This window comes from Scyliorhinus canicula, chromosome 5 (genome assembly GCF_902713615.1).
Source record: "Scyliorhinus canicula chromosome 5, sScyCan1.1, whole genome shotgun sequence".
Lineage (NCBI taxonomy): Eukaryota > Metazoa > Chordata > Chondrichthyes > Carcharhiniformes > Scyliorhinidae > Scyliorhinus > Scyliorhinus canicula.
In genome coordinates this window covers 164,642,947-164,670,135 of record NC_052150.1, presented here as the reverse complement: position 1 = coordinate 164,670,135, position 27,189 = coordinate 164,642,947, and the positions used below count along the sequence as shown (strand labels likewise).

Genomic DNA, 27,189 nt, shown 5'->3' with positions numbered 1-27,189 from the left:
AACAGCACACCTTTCGGGACTTGTGGGAGGAAACCGGAGCACCCAGAGGAAACCCACGCAGACTCCGCACAGACAGTGGCCCAAGCAAGCCGGGAATCAAACCTGGGACCCAGGAGCTGTGAAGCAACAGTGCTAACCACTGTGCTACCATGCTGCCTCTATACCTTGCATGTGGTAATTACATGATACATTGAGTAATACAATAGAATCTTATATCAACACCTTAAGCATCATAGAATCATACAGCACAGAAAAGGTGCCCATTGCGTCTGCCGGTCAGAAACAATCACCAACCTAACCCCATTCTATTTGTTCACAACAACTAAACTACTTCAACTTATTCACAACAACTAAAATGATTGCCTTCCCATCAATTACCATAAAGGATATGGGGCGAAAGCGGGAACAGGTTACTGAGTTGGATGATCAACCATGATCCTAATGAATGGAGGGGCAGGCACAAAGGGCCGAATGGCCTCCTCCTGTTCCTATCTTTTATGTTTTGATAAGTGGCAATTAAGTTGAAAGAATTTGTTTTAATTGGTCAATCTAAGCAGAATCCCTCCTCCATACTGGAGGGTCTTATGAATAGAGCTGTTTCCAACTGTTCCCATGGAGAGATACACAGGTTGAGTAAAACCGGACAAGAGAGCTGAACTTTAAATGTGAATGAATGTGTAGTGCCATCTGCTGTTTAAACAACTCAATTAACAGTTTGTTGTTTGCAGACATAATAAAATGCAATCAATATAGTTTGTAGCTAATTAATCACAGAGTATTCGGTCCAGTTCAGCATTAAAAACATTAACTCCAGTGGTATATTAGTCTTTCATTTTACACTTTTTATGTAAAAGCTCTTAAGAGTTGCTGGTCTGGTTCTTGAAGAGAGATGGTTTCAGCAAATACACAAAGCAGAATTACACAATTTAATGAAGCTAACCTGATTAAGGGGGTCCTTTGAACAAGAGTATTCTGGTTTACAGTTGCAGACCATGAAGGGCAGAGCTAGGACAACGTGGATGGAAGTAACTGAAGGGGTGAATGCAATCTTACCTCTGCCTTTAAATAGATAGAAAATTAGGGGATAAAGGCTGCTCACAGTAATGTTTCTCACATTTAACTTGCAAGGCATCTTAACAGCTTTAAGAAGAATTAAATGAAAAATACGTATCACGTGCTTCTAAAAATTTACAGGTATGACTGAGTTTTATCAGGATACCCTGTATTGTTACCATAGAAAAGAATTTGCTCTGTGGCCCATCGCATATGTCAAAATAATCACGTCCATGCTGTACAAAAGTGGCAGCTCTTTTCAGCCAAATGATAATGGCTTTTCAGCTCATCCGTGAACTTGACCACATAATCTAGGCTGACAGTCTAATGCAGCAATGAGTCAATGTTGCCATTTGGGGGCTGGTTTAGCACACTGCGCTAAATCGCTGGCTTTTAAAGTAGACCAAGCAGGCCAGCAGCAAGGTTCGATTCCCATACCAGCCTCCCCAGACAGGTGCCGGAATGTGGCGACTAGGGGCTTTTCACAGTAACTTCATTGAAGCCTACTCGTGATAATAAGCGATTTTCATTTCATTTGAATGGCAACACAAATGACTGCTCAGTTTGGGTTCTGCCAAGACTACTGACTCAAGATCCCATTACAACTTTGGTCCAAAGATAGAGAAAGGAGGTGAGTGAGACAACACTTGAGTGATGATTACAGATGTTACAACCCCCCTCGGATGTCACTGGTTATGCATCATCCGAGTTCCCGTGATCATAATGGAGTATGAACGTCCCCAGTAAAACGGGGAGTGTTTACCCTTAACAAGGGTGAAATTCAGTATATATAAAACCGACCTGGGTGCAGGTCGAGGAGGGTGATCCTTCAGGGTGAGGAGAGTTAGCTGTGTATATTGAATAAACCTGTGTTCATCACAGCTTATTGTGCATTCCTGTGTGTCTCTTTGTTGGATTCTACAACAGCGTTCTGTTCCATTCACCTCTATCTCCCCAGCAGGATGTTTCTTGCTTGAATGGAGGCCCAAGCAATCCTGATCTACTGCCACCCTCCTCTGTCTGGCTGAACTTGTTTTTATATCAGATAACCTCTCCTTTAACTCCACTCACTCCTAACAAATAAAATATGCTGCTATGGAAACACATATGGTTCCTAGCTTTGCCTGCCTTTTTATAGGATATTTGGAATATTCTTTGTTCCCGTTGTACTCTAGTTCCCTCCCTCATCTCTTTTTCCAGTGCATTGATGAACATATTGGTTTTGTTTCAAGCTTATACCCTAACTAGAAAATTTAATCAAATTTGAGTCTAATTTTCACCCGTTCCTGGACTTCACACAGTCTACCTTTGGCTCTTCATTTACTTGACTTTTCATCCCTATTTCTAGTGATAGCCTATTGAGAAATATCCACAATAAACCCACAGCTACTTCAATTACATTTCCTCACACCCTGTTTTGTGAGGACACTGTTGTGTTATGTTATGGCTAGTAACATAAGCTGCCACTTGATGTAGGCTCTCTTGAAAGATGCTCCAAACTCGGAGATAAGTTTAATGTATTTTTTGAACGATTAACAATACTCTTAAATGCGTTCGACACCCTACTAATCTGCCTCTAATAACTCAGTCTACTCTGCTAACTGTACAAGTTTGCTCTCGACCATGTTCTAGGGTGTGATGTTGCTGATAATAAACCCTGTCCTGCTCTCTTGGTTTCTGCCGGTGGAAGAGGCACAGCCTGTGTGCTTTGTCCTTTTTATATGGGTCGTGTAGAGCACCATTGTGGCAATGCCACCTCTGGGTGTCCTGATTACCCATTGGTTGTCTCTTACTCTAATGATCCATTGGTTGCGTGTCTGCATATCATGACATCTCTGGTGCTCCCTCTAGTGGTTACTTAGTTGTAGTGTATTTACATTAACCCCTTGTGTATATACAGTGATGCACATCACTACAGACACCATTCCACTTTCTCAGTCTCTCCGTTACTGTGGCATTTGTTCTGGTGATGCAAACTTGCATACTAGAGTTTCCTGTATGTCTTTCATTTTCCTCAAGCAGGAATGTCACCCTCACTCTGATTGACAGCGCCTTCAACTGTGCCTATTCCATTTGCTACACTTCAGCCCCAACTCCATTCCCGGAACAATGTTATAATTGAATTCTTACAGTGCAGAAGGAGGCCATTTGGCCCATCGAGTCTGCACCAACCCTCTGAAAGATCGCCCTATCCTTTCAACCCCGTTATCCCACCCAACCTGCACAACCCTGAACACTAAGTGACAGTTTAGCAGGGCCAATCCACCTAACTGACATTTTTGGACTGTGGGGGGAAACTGGAGCACCCGGAGGAAATCTACGCAGACACGGGGATAATGTGCAAACTCCACACGTACAGTCACCCAAGACTGGAATTGAACCTGGATCCCTGACACTGTACGGCAGCAGTGCTAACCACTGTGTCATCCCCTTTTCCCTTTGTCCTCAATTTCCACCCCACCAGCCTCCACATTCAGAGCACCATCTATCACATTTCCCTCACTTCCAGCTGATGGCACTACCTAATAAGTCTTCCCCTCCTCTATCCTTTCGATATTCCAAAAGGGACTGTTCCCTCTTGACACCCTGGTCCACCCCTCAATCACCCCAGCACTCCTTTCCCCTTCTGGCAGCATCTTCCTATGCAAGTGCAGGAGATTCAACACCAGCTCTTTTATTTCTTTCCTTTTCACTGTTGAAGGACCCAAATCACTCCTTCCCAGAGAATCAATGACTTACTTGCACTTCTTTCAATTAAGTATACTGTATTTGCCATTCACAATGAAGTTGAAATATAGAAAGATTTATGACAAAGGAGGAAGGCATCATGTCCTTACTGGTTGAAAAAGGGGCTAATCTAATTCACTTTCCAGCTTTTGATCATAGTCCCATAGGTTACAGAATGGAATGCATATCCAGTGTTTGCAAATACAATGAGGGTGATGGTGATCACACTACCTGAAAGGGTGGTAGAGACAGAAACCTTTAGCGTCAGTCCCACACTTACCTCTCTGTTCTTGGTTTCCAAATTGTTCCAATGACATTCAATATAAGTTTGAGGAACGGCACCTCAATGTTGGATTAAACGTTATACCCCCATGTACTCAACATTGTGTTCAACCATTTCAGACTTTTTCCCCCTTTGTGTTTTTCGACAACAGCTATTGATGACTATTCTGTTTTTCATTTACACCTCCTCTAAACACATCTTTTGTTTCTTTAATTGCATCACCCTCTACTGCCTTACTTTTGTCATATACTTTCGTCTGTCTTTCATCGTCTTATAAACCTTCCTTTTTACCCTTGCTTTAAACTTGTCAGATCCCGGATTTTTGCCAGTACTGGTGAAAAACATTGGGAATGAATTGTCGTTTGTCGCGAACACAAATCCCGTTATGGCCTCTAACTCTTGCGAGAGGGCCATAACGGGGTTTATGCCCCCCCCCCACCCTCCCACCCCCACCCCACACACAGTGACCTGATCAGGTTTACTCCCATTGAGGGCGTGAATCTGAGTATCATCAATTTAAATAGTTTTGAATATGGCCGGACCTTCCGGGTTTGCCATAGGTTCCCCCCGGCGGCGTGACAGGAATCACTAATCTGCTGACCACACCAGGGACATGGAGACCAGTGTAGCTCCCGGGTGGCTAGGGAGACGGCTGGCTGGCTGGCACAATGTCCATTGTGGGGAGACGAGGGCCTGTCTCTTAGCTTTTGAGACTATAAAAACGGCACCCGACCTCTGGAGTTGGGCTTGCTGGCATCTTTAGGCCCCGTCCCTCAAGAATGGCATGCAAAACATGCCCTCCTGCTTTTTATTGAAAAATGAGAGAAGATCTGGAGAGAAAACCTGGCTGTTCCTCTGCCTTGAACATGGCTATTAATGAGCCTAATTTGCTGCCTGCCTCATGGGAATGGGCAGGGCTATCAAGTCCCTATCTCCCTCCCCCAAAATGGCCGGCACCAGGAATATAGTTGGGAAACCAGCACTCTGGCTGGCATTTTCTTTAGGCCCAGTCCGCCACTATTCCCAGCCTCAGGGTGGCCTGAACATTCTGCCCATTAACTCTGTTTATCTCCACAGATGTTGACCGACCCGTTGAGTTTTTACAGCATTTCCTGTTTTTATTTTGGATTTCCAGCATCTGCAGTATTTTGATTTTAATACATTGAATCTGCACATACCCTGCACACGAAGAGGTAATTTAGCATGGCCAATCCACATAACCTGCACCTCTTTGGACTGTGGAAGGAAACCCATGCAGATACTGGGGCAATGTGCAAACTCCACACAGACAATGACCCAAGGCTGGATCTGAACCCGGCTCCCAGGCGCTGTGAGGCAGCAGTGCTAACCACTGTGCCGAACTTTTACTTTCCAAATTACTTATCATTTTCAGGTCTGTTGATATTTCTTATTGGCTGCTTGCATCCTGCAGGCTTCCTATTTGTTCATTTTAATTTTTTTTCCTATTTGGATTTTTAAAATTGTTTATTTGCAAAGATTGTTCTTTGCCATCTGAATGTTATTACTGTTTAATTTCGGGAAATTTATTCTAAACAAGCATGAAAAAGAAATCAGTGCAACTATTGCAAACCTAATTATTCCTTTTATTTCACTTCATCTGGAAGTCCCCATAGAATTTCAGAAAACATTGTGTGGAGGCAGTAGGTCTGCTTTCCTGCCAAATCTGTCTAATTTAATCATTGATTAACTAATCACTACTTAATTGTTACCACACACCGCACCACACTATTAATCTAAAACTCTATTTCTACTTAACATGTCATTGTGCTCTAGGGGTATGTTGTATAAAAATCCAGTCAAAATCAACTTTCCGATGGCATTCCAGCAGAGATTTGTGACTACCTACTTGTGTCACCTACTTGTCCAACAGAATTCAAAACGAAATAATCAATCTTTTTGGTGAAACTGTCAAGAAAAATATAATTTCTGAAATTAAGGACGCAAAACATTTTAGCATAATGCTGGATTCAACTCCAGATATTGCCCATGAAGATCAGGTTTCTGAAATTCTGCGTTACGTTCATATTGATGAAAACAGAAAAGTAGAAATAAAGGAGACATTTCTGGGATTTTTTCAAGTCAACAAGAAAGATGCAGTCAGCCTGGTAAATAAAATTCAGGAAAAATTGGAAGAAGACAAAATTTCCATGAATGACTGTCGTGGTCAAGCATATGAATACGCAGCAGTTATGGCTGGAGTGAGAGGAGGTGTTCAACAAAAAATTCTTGAAGTTAATCCAAAAGCTGTGTTTGTGAACTGCGAGAACCACAGCCTCAATTTGGCCTGTGTCCATGCAAGTGAGGTGCAACCTGTTGTTGTTACATTTTGTGGCATTCTAGAAAAACCCTTTACTTTTTTTTCTTCATCTACTTCTCGTTGGGAAGTGTTAAAATCATTTGTCACTCGGACTGTGAAAAAACAATGTGACACAAGATGGAGTTCCAGCCATGATGCTGTGCAAGTAATCCACGAAGAGTGTGACAACGTTATTGCAAGCCTTCAACACCTGCTGGAAGGAGAATTTTCAAGGGAAACTAAATCTGATGCAGGATCGCTACTGAACTCTATTCAACAGTTCCCGTTTATAGCTTTATTAAATTTTTGGTACTCAGTTTTATCATCAGTGGAGAAAGTCTCAAAACGTTTGCAGGATCCGAAAATGGGGTTCCATGAAGCTTCTTGTGATCTGAGAGGACTTATTCATATCTTGAATTTGAAGAATGACGAAATTATCCACAATGCAATAGATTTAGCCAATGAATATTGTGAAAATTGGGGAATACCAATTGCACGAACAAGGAGAAGAAGAATAATGCCTGGAGAGTCAGCAAGAGATAGTGGACTGACGGCACAAGAAGAAATTAATAGAGTAATGGTAGAGATTGTGAATAGATTAAAAACTGAAATTGAAGACCGCAGTGTCCGTCTTCAAAGACTCAGTGACCGATTTTCTTTTCTTCTGAACTTGAATTCAGTAGTGATTGAAGATGAACAAGAAAGAGAGAAATTAAAAAAGGAATGTTCAGACTTTGCAAATTATTATGACAATGATGTGGTTGCAATTCAGTTATATGACAAGATTATTGATTTTGTGATGCTCCTTCGAGCTGGAGGGAATAGAGTTCCCCCTGATCCTAAAGATGCTCTGGAGTCTTTACTGCAGTATGGGAGGGATGTCTTTCCGACGCTGTGTGTTTCATACAGATTACTGCTTACAATCGCATTTTCAGTCGCAAGCTGTGAAAGGTCATTTTCAAAACTGAAATTAATAAAAACATATCTGAGGTCTTCTATGTCACAGGAGCGACTGACCAACCTGGCTTTAATAAGCATTGAAAAATAATTTCTCACAGCTGATGTAAAAAGTGAAGTAGTTCAGGTGTTTTGTGACAGGAGGTATCATTTGGGGAAAAGAACTTAATAAATTTGATTGATTTATATTAAAATCGAATAAAGGGTTTATTTCATGTTTCATCTGTGTTTATATATTCAAAATGTTTTCCTTTCTCATAATATTTCTCAGTATATTAGGCCTTATACTTGAGTCTTTGGGGCATACAATCAAGATTTGCCCCGGGCATCACCAGACCTCTGCACGCCACTGCCTATTGGACCCCCGTCCACCAACACCCCGACTCCCTCCCTCCCCACCACCCTCCTTTCCCCTCTCTCCCCACCATTCCCTTCCTTTCCCTTCTGTTGGTACAGAGGCGAGGATATCTGGTCTCTCCAGCGCAAAGTTTAGTGCTTGTACCGGTGGTCTTTGTACAACTGTGTTGTGAACTGTTTTAATAAACAGAGCACCCACCCCGCACGTTGGTACTGAGGGGAGGGTACCCTGTTTCTCCAACACAAAATTAGTGTTTATACTGTTTGGTCTTGTATATATTTTTTACTGTTTTAATAAAACGATATGCCCAATCCACCTACCCTGCACAACACTTTGGGTTGTGTGGGTGAGACCCACACAGACACGGCGAGGATGTGCAAATTCCACATGGACAGTGACCCGGGGCAGGGATCGAATCCGGGTCCTTGCATCGTGACGCAGCAGCTAACCACTGAGCCCCGTGCTGTCCCCGTTAATAAATTTACAGCCATTGTCAAGAGTACCTGAGATCAGGGAAAATTCCAACTCAAGGGGGCAGCCATCGTCAGCATTTGGAAGTGAAAAGGGTCCAAAAATATGCAAACAGCGGGCAAAATCCTCTGTTTGAGAGACTAAGTGTTGTCGTTGAGACTGAATTGTATGCAGTTTGCATTCCTGTTGGGGACGCTATTTCTCAAGCAATTCATGACATGCTAATGGGCCAGTGCTCTGCTCTGAATCTGGAGCAATTTTCATTCTTGCCAGCATCAATTCGCTAGGGCTGGAATTGGTGCTCGAGAGCTTGACAATTTGGAGCTGCAATTAAGCACTCCACTCCCCACACACTCTCATTCCAGCCAAGAAGACGGCTTCACGAAGAGCTGCACCCCAATTTGCAGATGGAGCTTGACCGCATGTTGGATGTGGTGGAGGAGAGGCGGGACACCCTCTTTTCCCAGGGTGGGCAATTGCTACTGCCCGCATTTGTCAACCGAGCCTGTGCTTGGTGACAGAGGCGGTGAGTGCTGCGAGACACACCAGGTGGACTGGCATGCTGTGTTGGAAGAAGGTGAATGACCTCCTTAGGGCAGCTCAGGTGAGTCATCACCTCAGTTCTCCTGGCACCACTCCTTCCCTCACTCCGCACACCCCACCCTCACTCACATAGAGGCCAATCAAAACCAAACTGTATGCATCTCCCTTACATCCCACCCTGCAACATACCCAACACAAGTATTGTCCTCTTTGTTCACCAGATACAGACCCCCTGTGTAACTCTCCTCCAAGTGCCTCACCATGTTCTTTATGCATCCCCTATGCAAGGACAGCCCATAACAGAAGAGAGCAAGAGAAGACTGGACACTCACTCCTGCCAAGCAGATGTGTGGCATTATCCAGGGAGCTGCAGGAGAGGGCTATCTCCAAGGTGGAGGTTGGCATGTGACAACCAAGTGAATCCCTAATGCAAAATGATGGCCCCACAGCTGGTGAATTACTCCTCTCCTCAGACCACTCCTTCCCAAGATCCCACCATATGTCTTGTCTTTGGTCGTGCAGGATCACCAACAGACAAGGCTGGTCCATCGTCACCGCCCCCCCCCCCCCCCCCCTTCATCCATAGCCCCAGTATAACCTGAAGGACCAGTCCGGGGGCGACACCAACCTCTCGGCACAGTGTTCACCTGCACCCTCCTCCATCACTGAAATTATCACCTCGGTGGGGCATTGTGGTAGTATGACTAGAGGTACTACAGTACCTGGGAGTGTGAGCTATCATTGGTGGAGAAGGTTCGCTGCTCATTGGCCCAAGTGTTTGCATTTCATTGGTCGGAACGTAAGGTAGCTCCGCCCAGTGAGGCAGGGTATAAGAACTCATGTTTCTCAGCAGCCGGCCTTTTTCTGTACTCGAGCTGCTGGGGAAACATCTTGTTGATTAAAGCCTTCAATTCAGACTACATCCTCGTTTCAGTAGTTATTGATCGCGCATCAGGCATTATAATGAAGAGGCTCCTCGGTCACCTGGTGCGTACTTCGCACATGCTGCAGCGCATCAGGTAAAGGTGGGAACTCCCGAGGTGGCTATCATCTTATGGAAGGTATTGTGCTTCTGGATGGAATAGTCCCATCACAAGTAGAGATGCAAATGCAGAGCCAGGATCTACAGGTAGGGGTATCAGCAACTTTCCAGTGACTGCTGATGCAGTTGGAGGAGTCCAACTGCCTTCAGGCACAGAAGATGGTGCCAACAATGTGTGGTACCCAGACCAATACTAAAGAGTGGTGTCCATGGTGGAAGGCTTGGGTCAAAAAGTCACAGCCATGGGTCAAGACTCCCAAGGCTTGGGTCACTCTGTGCGGTTGATGGCTGGCACTCGGGACAGGAGAGCGCAGTCATAGGCAGCTATGTATCAGGCCCACATGGACACTGTTGTCGCACTCCAGAGCATGGCCCAGTCACAAAGGGTCATGGCTGAGGGTGTTGAAAGCACTGGCTAGCTGCTGACATAAATGGATCAGACACAGAGGGACGTGACTGAGATGCAGAGGGACATGACTCATTCGCTGAGGTATGTGGCCTAATATTTCTGCTCCATAGTTGAGGTCATCGAGACCCTGGTTGAGACAAGAGCGGGACTCCAGGACTGACAGCGCCAGGTGACATTGGAGCCTCCGGAGCTCACTCTGACCTCACCTCTGTCCCATGGCCCGGGGGCCATCAAACATCCCAAGGGAGGAGGAAGTGATGGAACCCAAACTGGCGCCTCCCACTGGGAGGTGCTAGAACACCTCAGTGCTTCTGAACCCACCCCCCTCTGACACTGGCGTATCTGATGGGTAGCGGGCAGAACAGGGTGGCACCTAGTCACCTGCGACACCCAAAAAACTGGCCGGGCCCATCCAGGTCCAGACACTCCAGAGGATGGCTGTCAAAGGCACTTCAGGTCAGAGGGTGAGATATATAACAGGCTGCCTCCATGTCTGTTGTGCTGTCTTGGGTCGCACGTAGAAGGAGCTGTAGGCCACCAAAAATGAGGTAGACCCCAGTTCCATTGGCATCGGTTCAAAAGGTTAGAGGTAGAGGTCATGGAACAATAATGTATATAGTCACCATTTAAACACTTTTTCACCAACATTTCAACCTGCCTCAAGCTTCTGTGCGAAGGGTGTGAGTGATGGGCTAGGCTGGGTGTAAAGAGTGTGCCGGGTGGGGTGCTGTGGGAGGTTGGTGGGGTGTGAGGTGTGAGTGTTGGAGGATGGCATGGAGCAGGGCTCCCAGGACAATTGGACTTTCCACCTGGGGATACCTTCAGAGGTGGCAGGAACTGGGACCACAAGTGTGAGGCCACCTTGTCGGACAGGTTACCCACAGCACCGCTCACCATCTCCATAACTGTTCTCACCATTTCCATACCATTCTCCACCCAATGGATAGAAGGGTCCATGAGATGGAATAGCCATCACACGTGCAAGGATCACCAGGGCGGACAGTGGAATGTGATCCTGAAGGCAAGAGTCAAACTTTGCCGAACGATGAAGAGCACCAGAGTCCATCACACAGCGAGTCATATCCTTCCTCTGTCCTCTGGACAAGACCCACTGATACTCCCAACAGGGCCAACACCCTGCAGTGATGCTGGTCGGACCGTTGGAGTAGGCTGGGGGAGCGGGGGTGGTGGGATGAAGTAAAGGGATGAGGGACAGTAGAGGATGTGAGCGGCTATGGGTAAGTGGGCACCACTTAGAAGTGGTTGAGGGGCCGGGACAGTATGGAGAAGTGGGACAGGCTGGCAGAGCTGCCAATGGCTAGGCCTCCTAGTTGGCAAATCTGGATGTGATGAGGTTGTCCTGTGTAGGGCAGCCCTGGAGCACCTGTAGGTTGGCCTGCTGTGACAGCCCGGTCTCTATGCCCGGCTCTTCCTGGACATCCTCCTCGTCAGACGAGGCCTGCTGTGTTTCCTCTTCCTTGAGCTGGTTCCTCCCTCTGCTGTTCGATGTTGTGCAGGATGCAGCAGACCAAAACAATGTTCGGGACACTCCTGGGGCTATTTTGGAAAGCCCCACTGGACCGGTCCACTACTAACCATTGTGCCATCATGTCACCCACCGAGCTGTGACAACCTGACCGGGAGCAGGATGTATGTGGGCAGAGGTGCAGTAGGCAGGCAGGACTTGGAGAGAGCTGGTGGTCCTGTGGAATGGACTAGTGTCACTGGTAAGCCTCTGCCATGTGAGTAGCAGTGTGCTGGGGAGGGTGCCAAAGGCCACAGTTCATGTGTCCTTTGTTTGAGGTGAACTCTGCTATGACCCTGCTTCCCCCTGCAGTATGGCTGCGCTTCTGATGAGGGCAATGAGGTGTGCCAGCACCTGGTGTGTCACTGATTGAGCTTGGCCATGTCCATCCCATTGATGGGTCAGCTGGCATCTGAGGGTTTCCATTGAGGCAGCCTGGGTGGACCTCCAAATGACCAGTGAGCAGTTAGCTGAGTGAGCAGCCAGGGGCCTGTAACTTGTATTGAATGGGTGCAGTTAAAACAACTACTGCTGCAATCATGGTCTGAGCCAGGCCAACCCGGTCCTGAGGGGAACAAATCTATTGAGCTGTCACCAAGTCACTGCCTGCTACTCCCCGCAGCCCTGGCAACCACTCCCCAGTAAGTGCTACAATTGTTAAACAGATTTTCAAACTTTGCTTATCTTCTCTCTTCCGTTGGTCAGCCATGGCACCCATTTGTAAATACATTTAGTAAACTTCACCCTCAGCCGCAATCTTTATCCTAGTTTATTCAGCCTCCCCTCATAGACAATACGCTCAACATTAGGCAACATCCTGGTGAACCTTCTTTGCACCCTCTCCAAAGCTTCCATGTCCAATGATGTTACAGCTTCAGCATTCAACACTTTTGCCTGAGGCAGTAGGTATAAGGGGCTGGTAAGTGAATAAGCAGTGATTTGTCACTGTTTCTGTCTGGACTGTTCTTTAGCTTCCAGGTAGGGGTGAATGATGGGGTGGGGGGTTTCAGATATGGGGGTCTCTAGGGATGGCATGGGGGCACAGTGGTTAGCACGGTTGCCTCACAGCACCAGGGACCTGGGTGCAATTCCAGCTTTGAGTGACTGTGTGGAGTTTGCACGTTCTCCCCGTGTCTGCATGGACTTCTTCTGGGTGCTCCGGTTTCCTCCTGCAGTCCAAGGATTTGTAGGTTAGGTGAATTTGCAATGATAAATTGCCCCTTGGTGTCCAGGAATGTACAGGTTAGGTTGTGGGCAAGCGCGGTGGAATGGGCCTGGGTGGGGTGCTCCAGAGGGCCGTTGCAGATTTGATGGGCATAAGGACCTGCATCTGCATTGTAGGCAGTCTATGGAGGGGTTCAATGGATATGGGGGCTTCTGATGTGGGGGTCACTGATGTAGAGGTCTGAAGAGGGTCTGATGGGTGGTGTAATTGGTTTTGGCATGGGCAGGTTTTGCATTGTGGGGAGAGGGACCCCTCCAATGGACGCTGGGTGCACCAACGTTAAGTACGTGCCCCCTTCACCCACTGCGGGTTCCACCACATTGGAGCCACACTTGAAAATACCTGCACCAATCCATGCCCAGGTGAATCCAGGCCGAGAGGCCTGGAGCCTCGCAGGGGCCTGGAGAATTGGGCTTCCAGCCTGTTAATCAGATGCAAATGGGTTCAAATGACCCATTTGCATCCTCCCACTGGTGTGGGATGTGTAGCTTGCTGCCGCCGTCGGGGGGGGACTGGGGCATTGGAAGGGTGCCGATCCTGTCTTTTGCCCGACAGTCGATTCCTTGCTGGTTCCGGAACTCTGCTGCCGGCTGTGAGTACCGGAGAATCCACCCCATGATTTAATCGCACTGCCTCTGATTGTACTATTCTTCAATTCCATTTCCAAGAAAAGTCATTACAATGTCCTTTATAAACATTGTAAAATATCTTGCAATGCTTTAAAGTGAGAAGAGTGTCACTTTAAAAAAATGCAAATAAATCTATTTTTCTGCTTGAATTTCAGAAAGTCCATGCTAGCAAAAGCCAGCAGAAATTAGTAGCAGATGCTGGAGGTTACGTGTGTTTTATAAGCAATTAGACATCAAAAAGCTGTAGTGTGTGAAAATGGTGTAACACCCGAATAATCCAAACAGCTACTTGTTCTGACTTTGGTAGTACAGTGGCTATTTTACTGGGCTAGTTATCCAGAGTCCTGGACTAATAATGTGGAGATGTGAGTTCAAATCCTATCGGGCTGCATCACAGCCTGGTATGGCAACTGCTCGGCCCAGGACCGCAAGGAACTTCAGAGAGTCGTGAATACCGCCCAGTCCATCACACGAACCTGCCTCCCATCCATTGATTCCATCTACACCTCCCGCTGCCGGGGGAAAGCGGGAGGCATAATCAAGGATCCCTCCCACCCGGCTTACTCACTTTTCCAACTTCTTCCATCGGGCAGGAGATACAGAAGTCTGAGAACACGCACGGACGGACTCAAAAACAGCTTCTTCCCCACAGTCACCAGACTCCTAAATGACCCTCTTATTGACTGACCTCATTAACACTACACCCTGTATGCTTCAACCGATGCCAATGCTTATGTAGTTACATTGTATATCTTGTGTTGCCCTATTATGTATTCTCGTGTATTTTCTTGAAATTTGTTTAATTCCCTTTTCTTCCGTGTACTGAATGATCTGTTGAGCTGCTTGCAGAAAAATACTTTTCACTGTACCTCGGTACACGTGACAATAAACAAATCCAATCCAATCCAATTCCCCACCTCAACAGGCTATAACAGCGGTGGGCAAACTTTTCCGTGCAAGGGCCACATTCAGAAATTCACAATTTTAAAGGGCCGCATAGTATATTAAGTAATATAATTAATATTTAAAATAGCCAAAATAAAAGGTTTTTAAAGAAAAAAAAAGCAATTAATTTTTATTAATTAATATTTTAAAGTAGAAACTTTACATGAAACACATTTATTTGAAAAACAAAGTAACTCAGTTTAAAGAAAAAAAAGCCATTAATTTTTATTAATTAATATTTTAAAGTAGAAACTTCACATGAAACACATGTTGTGCCGAGCAATGATCACCTTACTCAAGTCAACGTATCCACCCTATACCAGTAACCCAACAGCCCCCCCCCCCCATTAACCTTAAAATAAAAATAAAAAGAAAAAAAAGAAAAAACATTTTTTTTTTTTAATGACTTGATCTTGGTGGGCCGCATAAAGACCTTTGGCGGGCCGCATGCGGCCCGCGGGCCGTAGTTTGCCCACCCCTGGGCTAGAAAGTCTAAATTAAGTTAAGTAATTAAATCTGGAACAAAAAGCTGGAATCAGTTAAAGGTAATTGCAATACGACTGAATTGATGAAAAAGTCCATCTGCTGTCCTTACCTGGTCTGGCCTAGATTTGAGTCCAGACCCACTGCAATGGGGTTTACTCCGATCTGGCTTCTGATATGGTCCAGCAAGCCACTCAATTATATTGAAGGAGGTGGCTCACCACCATGTTCTCAAAGGCCATTAAATGCTGGCCACTTTTCGAGAATGAAATAAAAACAGAAACACAGACTAAAGATATATTAATCCCAGCACTGTACATGTAGTACATTAACCACAGTTACGCAGTCTTTTTCCGTGATACCCCCTATTGATTACAAAACCATCTTGTGACATTTTCCAGCTTCCCTCCAACTGTTGTTTTCAGGAAAGGAAAAAACCCTGCACGAGCTCTACGTTCTTGTATCAGGTACGCAAAAACACATGTCCTTTAAAGTGATTTACTTTTTCTCTGGAACACGTATATTTCATGGATTGTTTGAGACCGTCATATGGTTTTGATTACTCTGCACCTTTCTACAAGCAGTTGCATAACACAGAGGGTCAAGCAATCGCTGGAACATTCAGATCTCTCGTATAATTTCATCCGCTGAGATTCTGCAGAACAATGCACGTTTGATCAACTGAGGCTTTGATTTTGACATTTTTACATTTGAGCCAAGTTAAGCAGTAGGCCAAAGGGGAAGAAAACACTTTTAGGTTAGATTTTTTTTGTGGAGCTTAGTCATGAGAGGCTAGATTTTGTCTTTTATGTTACATTTAATTCTAGTGTAAGTTCCGGCATGAATTGCAAACTGTTGATTTTATAATCAGTGACAACCGCTCCTCACGCTTATGAGAAGCTGCTTGTTATAATTGTTATCGTTGCTGTTAGAATCGATAATAATGCAATTCTATCACCAAATAAATTGTCAAGCAAAAGTATAACAGAAAATGGTTCAAAGCAATAATTTCAAACAAGCTATCACTTCTATCATAAACATGTGGTTAGAGGTTATGGGTGGGATTCTCCGTTGGCTGACGCCACAAATCGGGAAACGCGATTGGCAGAGAATAGGTTCCAACGCTAAAATCACTGCGGGTGCCATTTTGATGCCAAATCGCTATTCTACATCACCTCAACAGCGGCATCAGTGCGGTCCGGAATGCACATGCAGTAGACACCGTTTGCATATCATTAGCAGACCCAACCTGGTATTCTCCGGGGCCTCTTCAATTCTCCGCCTCCGATAGGCTGTGTTCCCGATGGTTCACTTTTGCTTTTAAAACTCGTGAAACCGGTGTCATGTCTGCTGAGGGAGGTAGAGGGTGTACAGAAAGTGTCCAATATAACCATAGTTTTCTGACAGTTGTGCCGCTGGTTGGGGGGCTTCTGCCAGGGCTGGTGGGGGCCGGGGGAGTAGCGGGCGTAGGTCAGGAAATGGGCTGAGGGGTCTGGATGGACAGACATGGAAACCATTGTCACAGCCGGAAAGGCAGCCATGCAGTTGCGCACGCCGCTGACAGCCCACGGTGAACTTAGGGCCACGGGTCATATAGGTTCCCCCCCACACCCAAGGCATTCCCCTATGTACCTTCTGGCCCCAGCCAGCCCATCAGCTGTATGGGCAAGCTCCAGCACAACCAGCGCCCTCTTTTTGGCTGGGATAAGTGTGTGTGAGCAGTGTAATATGTATATGCAGCTACAGCTTGTCAGCCTCTCAATCACGGACCCGGCGAAACCTGTACCGTATTCCATTGGAATCGATTGTGTTCCACGTGGCCTCGGTGCTAGCCCCTCCACAGTTGCTGAATCGATCCGGGTCTAGCCCCAGTTTTTCATTTGTGAAATCCACAAATTCTGCGTCGGCGTCAACACCTGTCGCAGAAACGGAGAATCTCGTCCTATGTTTTGGTGCAATAACCAAAATGGACTTGAAATGTTGCTGTTTTTCTGAAGTGAAGTACTGGGCAGGATTCTCTCAGCCCGGGTCAGGCCAGAGAATCCCCGCGACCAGCGTGAATCGCGCCGCGCCTCCCCGACGCAGAGAATAGGCGCCACTGGCGCCTGCATGATCGGCGCGGTGCCAGTCGGGGGCCGCTCTACATGACCCCACCCCGTCGATTCTCGTCCCACGATGGGTCGAGTGGCCGCAGCAAAAAACCCGTGTTCCGTCGGTGCCGTTCTAATCTGCTCTCAGCCGGCAGGATCTCGGAGTGGAAGGGTCCGGGGGTGGCATGTGGGGCGGATAGACCCCTGGGGAGGCCTCCATTATTGCCTGGCCCGCCGATCGGGAACCACCAATAGGCGTGCCAGCCTCTCGGGATGGGTGCCTCCTTTCTTCCGTGTCAGCCCCTTTGGCCCTACGCCATGTTGCGTCGGGGCCGGCGTGGAGAAGGGAGACACTGCGCATGCGCGTATTGGGGCAAGTGCGACAGCGCATGCACAGACCCCGCGGCGCGCAGTTGACACCAGCATCAATAGCTGGAACGGCATGGGCTGCTCCAGTCCTGTGCTTGCACCCTGGGGGGGGCCAGAATTCCTGATCCTGAGGCCATGTTGACGCCTACGAGAAACGCAACGGTGTTTCCGACGGTATCAACACTTAGCCTCAGGATCAGAGAATCCCAATATTTCCACTCAAAATGCATTTACACAAGCACAAATGTGAAATTTTCCATAAGCCAGCTCCATTGCGCAGCCTAATAGGGTTTAATTGCTTTTCTTCCCATTGTATTAAAAAATTTCATTGAGGAGTTTAATTAATTTAGCTAAAACAGATTAATCACAAAAAATAAGCAGTTTTCGAACGAATGATAGAATTTCTACAGTGCAGGAGGCCGCCATTCGGTCCACTAATCTGTGGTGGTACTGATACGCTCCGCCCTATACCCCGTAATCGACATCCCTGGACACCAAGGGCGAATTACCATGGCCAATTACTAACCTGCACATCTTTGGACAGCTAAATTGCTGGCTTTGAAAGCAGACCAAGGCAGGCCAGCAGCATGGTTCGATTCCCGTAACAGCCTCCCCGAACAGGCGCCGGAATGTGGCGACTAGGGGCTTTTCACAGTAACTTCATTTGAAGCCTACTTGTGACAAGAAGCAAATTTTTATTTTTTTCATTTCAAACGGATTCTCTGGCCGATCGCTGAACGCGATTTCGGCATCGGTGACCGGAGAATGTCTCCCAGTGAGAACGTACAATCTCCACACAGTCACCCAAGGCCGGAATTGAACCTAGACACTGTGAGGAGGCAGTGCTAACCACTGTGCCAGCCTTAAGAGTATCTACTCCTGTACCTGTGAGAAACCAGCGCCTGAATTCTCCAGCTTCCCACCACCGGCAGCGAGAATTGCAAAGCTGTCATTTGCATGGATTTAAATCTCATTAGCGGGTTGGGAACTTCATGCTCTACTCCTCCACAATACTCCGCCACTCTTAGGCGGAAGTCACGCAAATTGGTGCAAGTATTTCTGACCAGGGCCTGGGTGCCATGGCTGTTGCAGGGGAGCGGAAGATTTAAAAACCTATCAAAAACTGTCTGGTTTGCTGGGCGATAGCTGCCTGGGCCGGAGGGAGTAGCAGGGAATGACTTGGTGCCAACTTCGTCAACATCCCCTCGGGATCGGGAAGGCCTGGCTCAGATGGCCATTGCTGAAATTTGTGGATTTGAACACACCTTTTGGTGCTACTTATGGGCTCCTGGCTGCTCACACTGCTATTACTCACTGTGTCCTGTAAATGCTCAGACAGCCTCTGGTGATGTGGGAGCCCACCCAGGCCACTCCTCTAGAACCCTAATATCCTAGCAGTATCACCAAGGGATGGGCATAACATAGAACATAGAAAATAGAACAGTACAGCACAGAACAGACCCTTCGGCCCTCGATGTTGTGCCGAGCTTAGTCCGAAACCAAGATCAAGCTATCCCACTCCCTGTCATTCTGGTGTGCTCCATGTGCCTATCCAATAACCACTTGAAAGTTCCTAAAGTCTCCAACTCCACTATCACAGCAGCCAGTCCATTCCACACCTTAACCACTCTCTGAGTAAAGAACCTACCTCGGACATCTCTCCTATATCTCCCACCCTGAACCTTATAGTTATGCCCCCTTGTAACAGCTACATCCACCCGAGGAAATAGTCTCTGAACGTCCACTCTATCTATCCCCCTCATCATCTTATAAACCTCTATTAAATCGCCGCTCATCCTCCTCCGCTCCAAAGAGAAAAGCCCTAGCTCCCTCAACCTTTCCTCATAAGACCTACCCTCCAAACCAGGCAGCATCCTGGTAAATCTCCTTTGCACCCCCTCCAATGCTTCCACATCCTTCCTATAGTGAGGTGACCAGAACTGCACACAATACTCCAAATGTGGTCTCACCAGGGTGATGTACAGTTGCAGCATAACCCCACGACTCTTAAACTCAAGCCCCCTGTTAATAAACACTAACACACTATAGGCCTTCTTCACGGCTCTATCCACTTGAGTGGCAACCTTCAGAGATCTGTGGATATGAACCCCAAGATCTCTCTGTTGCCCCACATTCCTCAGAACCCTGCCGTTGACCCTGTCATCCGCATTCAAATTTGTCCGACCAAAATGAATCACCTCGCACTTAGCAGGGTTAAACTCCATCTGCCATTTTTCGGGCAAGCTCTGCATCCTATCAATGTCTCTTTGAAGCCTACATCAGCAAATTTACTGACCCACCCTTCAGCCCCTCCTCCAAGTCATTGATAAAAATCACAAATAGCAGAGGACCCAGCACTGATCCCTGTGGTACACCGCTGGTAACTGGTCTCCAGTCTGAAAATTTTCCATCCACTATCACCCTCTGTCTTCTATGTGATAGCCAGTTACTTATCCAATTGGCCAAATTTCCCTCTATCCCACACCTCCTTACTTTCTACACGAGCCAACCATGGGGAACCTTATCAAACACCTTACTGAAATCCATGTATACAACATCAACTGCTCTATTTTCATCTACACACTTTGTTACCTCCTCAAAGAATTCAATCAAATTTGTGAGGCAAGACTTACCCTTCACAAATCCATGACCATGATCAATCAACGGTCCTCCAAGTGTTGGCACTCTTCAGAAGTGCAGCCCCAATACAGAGGAAGCAGGGGATCAGCAGAGCTCACCCCAACAAGGACAGCTGCACATTGACCATTGGAACCCTCTCTGATTCACTGTCCTCTCAGGGCCTCACCAGTGTCCCCCACTGCTCAGCATCATAAGCTGTCTCCTCCTGCTGTGGCTGCTGCTCTGACTGACTCCACCACCACCTCCCAGGTGGTGTTCAGGAGGGGCTGTTTGGGAGATTATAGGCTGGATTCTCTGTTGCCCGATGCCCATATTGTAATCGGCAATTGGGCAGAGAATCGAAGCAAAATCGGGGCCGGCGCTGGCTTGATGCCGGTTAGCCATGCTCTGCCCCCTTGGAAATGGTGTCACAGCGTTGTGCGCCGTTGCAATGCTGTTGGCACGTCAACGACCGGCCCTCCCGTGATGCTTCGCCCCTGATAGGTTAAATTCCTGATGGCCAGAGACACGTGTGGTCTCAGCGGTCGGGAACTCGGCATGACAACTGTGGACTGTGTCCAGCGCTGTCACACTCGGTCTGGGTGCATGCCACTGGCTGATGGGGAGAGGGGGCTTCTGCGAGGGCTTGGGGGACTGGTGGGGGTGGCCGGGGAGTGGCATGTGGGTTTGCGGATGGTGGGTCGGATCCGCACACGGCCACGCCATGTTGTACGGCGCGACTGCTGCAGTGCATGCGAGTCCAGGGACACGGCCATTCGATGGCCGTTTTCAGCGTGATCCCGGAATCAGTGAGGGGTTCTCTTTGATTTTTTTCATGTAAACCTGCCGTGGATTCTCTAGTCAAGCCAACATTTAGCCGCTGAAACAGGGCATCCACCCTATGTTCTCCCACTGGAAGTGAATCTTGATTCCCATGCTGTGCGGCTGTACTTCTAAGGAGTACACAGAGGAGTGCCAACGCTGGTGGGCTGCCGATTGAGTTTGGCCACGTCCATCCCATTGATGGTATAGCTGGGATATGAGGGCCTACTGAGTGGGTTCTCATATGGCCAGGAGCGCTCTGATCATATACAGGACACAGTGAGCAGTCAGCAGTGTGAACAGCCAGGAGCCTGTAAGTTGCAGCAAAGGGGTGAGTTTCAATGAAACCATGCAGCAATGTGGGTCTGAGCCAGACAACCCAGAGTCCACACTCTTGCCACAAAGTCGATCCCTGCTACTCTCTCCCGAGGTTCAGGCAGACAAACACAGCAAGGCCGAAAGGTGAGAGTTTTCTTACCTTCTTGCTCCTCCTCGACAGCCATGGGATCTGGGCCCTGCTGGTAAATACTTGCACCAATTCATGTCTGCGTGACTTTCACCTGAGAGAGGTGGAGCATCCGCTGTCCAGCCCATTAATTGTAGTCAAATAGAGATAAATTGCAGATTTGCCGCTGGTGCTGGGTGTGAACCTTGATACGGCTGCCGGCTGGGGACTGGAGCACTGCAACGGGCACCAATCCCATTATTTTGCTCAGTGCAACAATTCTGCGCCCAATCTCATTGCTGGCATTAGGCAGTGGAGAATCCCAGCCGTTATTTCATTGTTGCACACTAGTGAGTAATAAAAAACTTTTAAACATGCTTAATTATGCTTAGGTGCCTAAAATAAAGAACTAATTCAGTTTGAAGTGCCGCCTCAAATGATCGCAAATGGAAATCTCCATCTTCCACTCCAGCAGCCTTCATAAATCAGCAGATCAATATCCACAAGTTCTGCCACCTCTATTATGATACCACCACGAAACACATCTGTCCTTCCCTTCCGCTTGCAGCATTCAGATGGGATTGTTCCCTCTACAACGTCCCAGCTGGTCCACTCTTTAGTCATCCCTAAAAATCCATCCCTTTCTCATAGCACTTTTTCATGAGAAGGCCGTGCACAACCGCCAGGAGTGGGAGAAGACTGGAGGGGGACTATCAGACCCGAGGCCCCTCACCATGCCCGAGCAGGGGTTTCCTCCGGGTGCTCCGGTTTCTTCCCACGGTCCAAAGATGTGCATGTTGTCATGATATGCAGATAATGATTTACAGACAGGCAGCTAATGAACACAGAGAACAGGACATGACCAATGAGCAGGCAGGACACTCAGGGGTGGTATCTCACTAAAAAGGCACGAGGCACTCACACTCCGCCTCTTTCCACTGATGAACATCTACAGAGTGAGTCAGGGTGTATGTACAGTATCACACCTCCAGCACGTGGCTGAGAGCTAGTCTGGTCCAGTCAGACAGAGTAATCACACATAGGTTAGCAGAGAGTCGAACTCAGAGAACTGTACTAACTGTTCTACTGGTTCAATAAATCAGATTGAACTAACTTCAAGGCCTGGAGTATCTTTTGGTTAAAGTTGCAACCAATTGCAGCCTGTGTTATCCCAGAGTACATAACACAACAGTCATGGTCAGCTTTCAAGAATATCGGTCCACAAAGTTTACAAAGATAACGGGCGGAATTCTCTCAGCAGAGTATCCATGCAATCGTAAACGCTGTCGCATTTTACGATGGTGTGAACGGGCTACTGCGAGGACTGATTCTGGCCCCTACAGGGGGCCAGCACAGTGCTGGCGCGGTTCACGCCGCTCCAGCTGCTGATCCCGGCGTGAACTGGGTGCCGTGCATGTGCAGTGGCGCGGCGCCAATGCGCACATGCGCATTGGCCTACTTTAACGCGCTGGCCCCGATGCAACATAGCGCAGGACTACAGGGTCCGGCGTGTAGGAAATGAGTCCCTCAGCCAGAGAGGCCGGCCCACCGATCGGTGGGCCCCGATCATGGACCAGGCCACATCGGAGGCCCTCGCCACTCCCCCCCTCCCCCAACCCACCACCCCCGGGTTCGGCGCCTCCCCTCCCCCTGCACAGGTTGCCACCCGACTCTTCCACGCTGAGTTCCCGCCGGTTGAGAGCACGTGTGGACGGCACCGGCAGGACGCCACGATAGCCGCTCTACCCACCCCGGTCCGAGAATCAGCCCGTAGAGCGGCTCTGCGGAGAATCGTGTGCCGGCGGCGTGGCCCAGTCACGGGGATTCTCCGGCCCGGCCCCAGGCTGAGAGAATCCCGCCCATCTTCTTCAAAGAGTTAAGTGCTGTCAATTTCCAGCTGAGCATTTCAAAATCAATAAAGCCTGAAGGGGGATGATTGTAATGTAATTAATTCTCTTTGAAGTGGCTGATGTTTGTAAGCATTGTAATCAAAGCATTCTTGAGTTACTGAACCATGAGGAAGAAGCAAGGCTCACAGCTGTGCGTGTGGAATCGGTCAATCACAACCCACTAAGGAAAATTAATGTATGGTTTGTAGCCGGAGTATCTAAGGAGTTTAACACAGGTTTACTCTTTCCAGGAATTGACATGTGGGCCGGGATTCTCCGCTATGTGGTGGGGCGGGCCGTACCGGCGCCGAGAAGTGTCGTGAACCACTCTGGCGTTGGTGCCGGGCCTGCCAGAAGGTGCAGAATCCTCTGCACCTTCAGGGGCTAGGCCGGGGGTTGGTGCCGTGCCAGCTGGCGCCGAAGGGCTTGGCGCCGCACCGCCCGGCGCGAGTTGGCGCATGCGCAGGAGTGCCAGCAAGCGCATGTGCAGGGGGGGTTTTCTCCGCACCAGCCATGGCAGACCGTTACAGCGGCCGGTGCGGAGGAAAGAGTTCCCCCACGGCACAGGCCCGCCCGCGGATTGGTGGGCCCCGATCACGGGCCAGGCCACCATGGGGGGGGGGCCCCGGGGCCAGATTTCCCCCCCCCCCCCCCCCCCCCCCGAGGACTCAGCAGGCCACCTGCAGAGCCAGGTCCTGCCGGTAAGGACCTAGTTTGATTTACGCCGTGAAGACTGGCCGAAAACGGCAGCCACTCGACCCATCGCTGGGCAGAGAATCGCCGGGGGGCGCTGCCACTTCAATTCGCATACTGTCGCAATCGGTCCACATCAGACGCCATTTCCCTGGCCCTACACTCATCCCTAGAGCATCTCGAAAACAAGGACTCCTACATCAGACTCCTATTTATTGACTACAGCTCCACCTTCAACACCATAATCCCAGCCAAGCTCATATCAAAGCTCCAAAACCTAGGACTTGGCTCTGCACTCTGCAACTGGATCCTCGACTTTCTGACCAACAGACCACAATCAGTAAGAATGAACACCAACACCTCCTCCACGATAGTCCTCAATACCGGTGCCCCGCAAGGCTGCGTACTTAGCCCCTTACTCTACTCCCTGTACACACACGTCTGCATGGCAAAACTTGGTTCCAACTCCATCTACAAGTTTGCTGACGATACGACCATAGTGGGCCGGATCTCGAATAACGACGAGTCAGAATACAGGAGGGAGATAGTGAACCTAGCGGAGTGGTGTAACGACAACAATCTCTCCCTCAATGCCAGCAAAACTAAAGAGCTGGTCATCGACTTCAGGAAGCAAAGTACTGTACACACCCCTGTCAGCATCAAGAGGGCCAAGGTGGAGATGGTGAGCAGTTTCAAATTCCTAGGGGTGCACATCACCAAAAATCTATCCTGGTCCACTCACGTCGACACTATCACCAAGAAAGCACAACAGTGCCTATACTTCCTCAGGAAACTAAGGAAATTCGGCATGTTCACATTAACCCTTACCAACTTTTACAGATGCACTATAGAAAGTATCCTATCGGGCTGCTTCACAGCCTGGTATGGCAACTGCTCGGCCCAGGACCGCAAGGAACTTCAGAGAGTCGTGAATACCACCCAGTCCATCACACGAACCTGCCTCCCATCCATTGATTCCATCTACACCTCCCGCTGCCGGGGGAAAGCGGGCAGCATAATCAAGGATCCCTCCCACCCGGCTTACTCACTTTTCCAACTTCTTCCATCGGGCAGGAGATTCAGAAGTCTGAGAACACGCACGAACCAACTCAAAAACAGCTTCTTCCCCACTGTCACCAGACTCCTAAATGACCCTCTTATGGACTGACCTCATTAACACTACACCCATGTATGCTTCATCCGATGCCAATGCTTATGTAGTTACATTGTATATATTGTGTTGCCCTATTATGTATTCTCATGTATTTTCTTGAATTCTGTTTAATTCCCTTTTCTCCCCATGTACTGAATGATCTGTTGAGCTGCTTGCAGAAAAATACTTTTCACTGTACCTCGGTACACGTGACAATAAACAAATCCAATCCAATCCAATCCAATCCAATGGCCCCCAATCAGCGCAACGTGATTCCGCCGCCGTCGAAAAAACGGCGCCGGAGAATCCGGCAGCCGGCGACGGGGCAGCGGGGTGGGATTCATGCCGCCCCCTAGCGAATCTCCAGCCCGGCGGGGGGTCGGAGAATCCAACCCGTGGTTCTTCCTCTGTCTGAGCCAGCAGCTGTGTGCCCAAGTGAGTGTTACAACAGTAATTTTCTTCACTTTTCCCTGACTGGACTGATCTCTAGTTTCTGGGGGATCTGTGGGGGTCCCTTCATCTAGTGGAACTCTGAGGGGGGCATTTAGGAGGTCTCTGTGGGGGGGGGGGGGGATGTTCCCCTATTTATGAAGTCTCTGTGGGGGGTTCCCTTATTTAGTATTTTTTTAACCAATTGCAGCAAAATTATGACTATGAAAACAAAATATTGTGAGTTCATCTAAATCCTCAACCATGAATTGAGTTTGTATTCAACACTGAAATATGGCTCTCAACAAGTGTTGCAACTTTCTAAAAACCATGCATAATCTGTCAAGGATCTTTGAAGCATTTGAATCCAGTGATCTTTATTGGCTGGTAAATTGACAGAGAGGATGAGAAATGTAAAAGGAATGCCATGAGCACATTAAGCTTTAAGAGTCCCACAGCCTCAGGGGATTTATACATACTTGGGTCCTGATTTACAAACTGGCGAATAATGAAATTTAGATCACAGAACTGATGTGTGATTGGACAGAAGCTGCTGTAAAATGGAACAAATCTGTCAGAAAGGAAAAGTAAGTTAAAATGTAAGTAATTAATTTACCCTTTTGTCACAGCAACCATTTCCCCTATGCTTGAAAAAAATTGTTTTTAGACACTTTGCTTTCAGGAAGTTCAGGAACAGTATTGTCAGGCAATTAAATCTTTTCCACTGTGGGCACCCAATGTCAATATCAATCATTTCTGGGTGAGGTGTTGTGCAGGTTCAATAGAAAAGTTGTCATTACTCTGATGTGCTGGTGTGATTCAGTGCAACTTTAAAATGATATTGTCAGTTGACAGTCTGACACTTTCTAACTCTTGTCAGGAAGTTGTAGGTCAAAGCCCCACACCAGGGCTTCAGCTTGTAAACTCGGTTGACACACTGTTAGAGCAGCTGTCCTTTGGATTACATGTTAAACTGAGGCCCCGTGTGCCTGCTGAGGTAGATATTAAAGGTGTGAGTTTGATGTGTTCGATAACCTACTGGACCTGATTAACTCTGCATTCAAATTCATGATATGCGCTCATGGTAACTGAAGCTTCAAATTTTGAGGAACCCTAATTTATAGAAACAAATTTCCTCAAAATAAAACCCATGGTGCCAGTTGAGGAGCATAGAGTCCAGCCAATGATGCACCCTGAACTAAAATTGCCAACTCTGGTAGGAGGCAATGGACCTTTGATTATGTGACGTTAGAATAGGAGAGAAAGTTAGCTAGAAATCTAAAATCACAGAGTAAGGAGTTTCTCTCGATATTTTAAAAAGAAGAGGTATCAATTAATATAAAAATGATTTAGACCTAAATGTCGAAGGCTTGATCAGTAAGTTCGCGGGTGATATGTGTCATAATATATACCAGTATATCATGGTGCAGACACAGACTGATGGACACACACAGGGACCAATCAACATGTACAAACACCGTAGCCAATCACCAGTTAGAATACACATACTATAAAGGCAGAGGGCACCACGGTTCCTGCTCATTCTGGGTGCTGCCTCTGAGTGTAACAGGAACTTATTCAACCTAGCACAAACTCACAACACGTGCTGAGAGAATCAACTGGTTCGGACAAGGCTTAGGTCTCTAGTTTAAGTTAGCTTCATTTAGACCCACAGTCATCATGTGTTAGTTAGTTAGAAATAGTTAATGAAAT

At 47.7% G+C, this 27,189-nt stretch overlaps 1 long non-coding RNA gene across 1 annotated transcript in view; it reads left to right on the top strand.

The window, feature by feature from the left end:
* The first annotated feature begins 1,508 nt into the window (after window positions 1–1,508).
* The window catches only part of LOC119966387, a 126,479-nt gene continuing 100,798 nt past the window's right edge, over window positions 1,509–27,189 (top strand). Inside the window, exon 1 of the long non-coding RNA XR_005460753.1 lies at window positions 1,509–1,684. This is a non-coding gene — a long non-coding RNA (uncharacterized LOC119966387). The remainder of the gene's footprint in view (window positions 1,685–27,189) is intronic.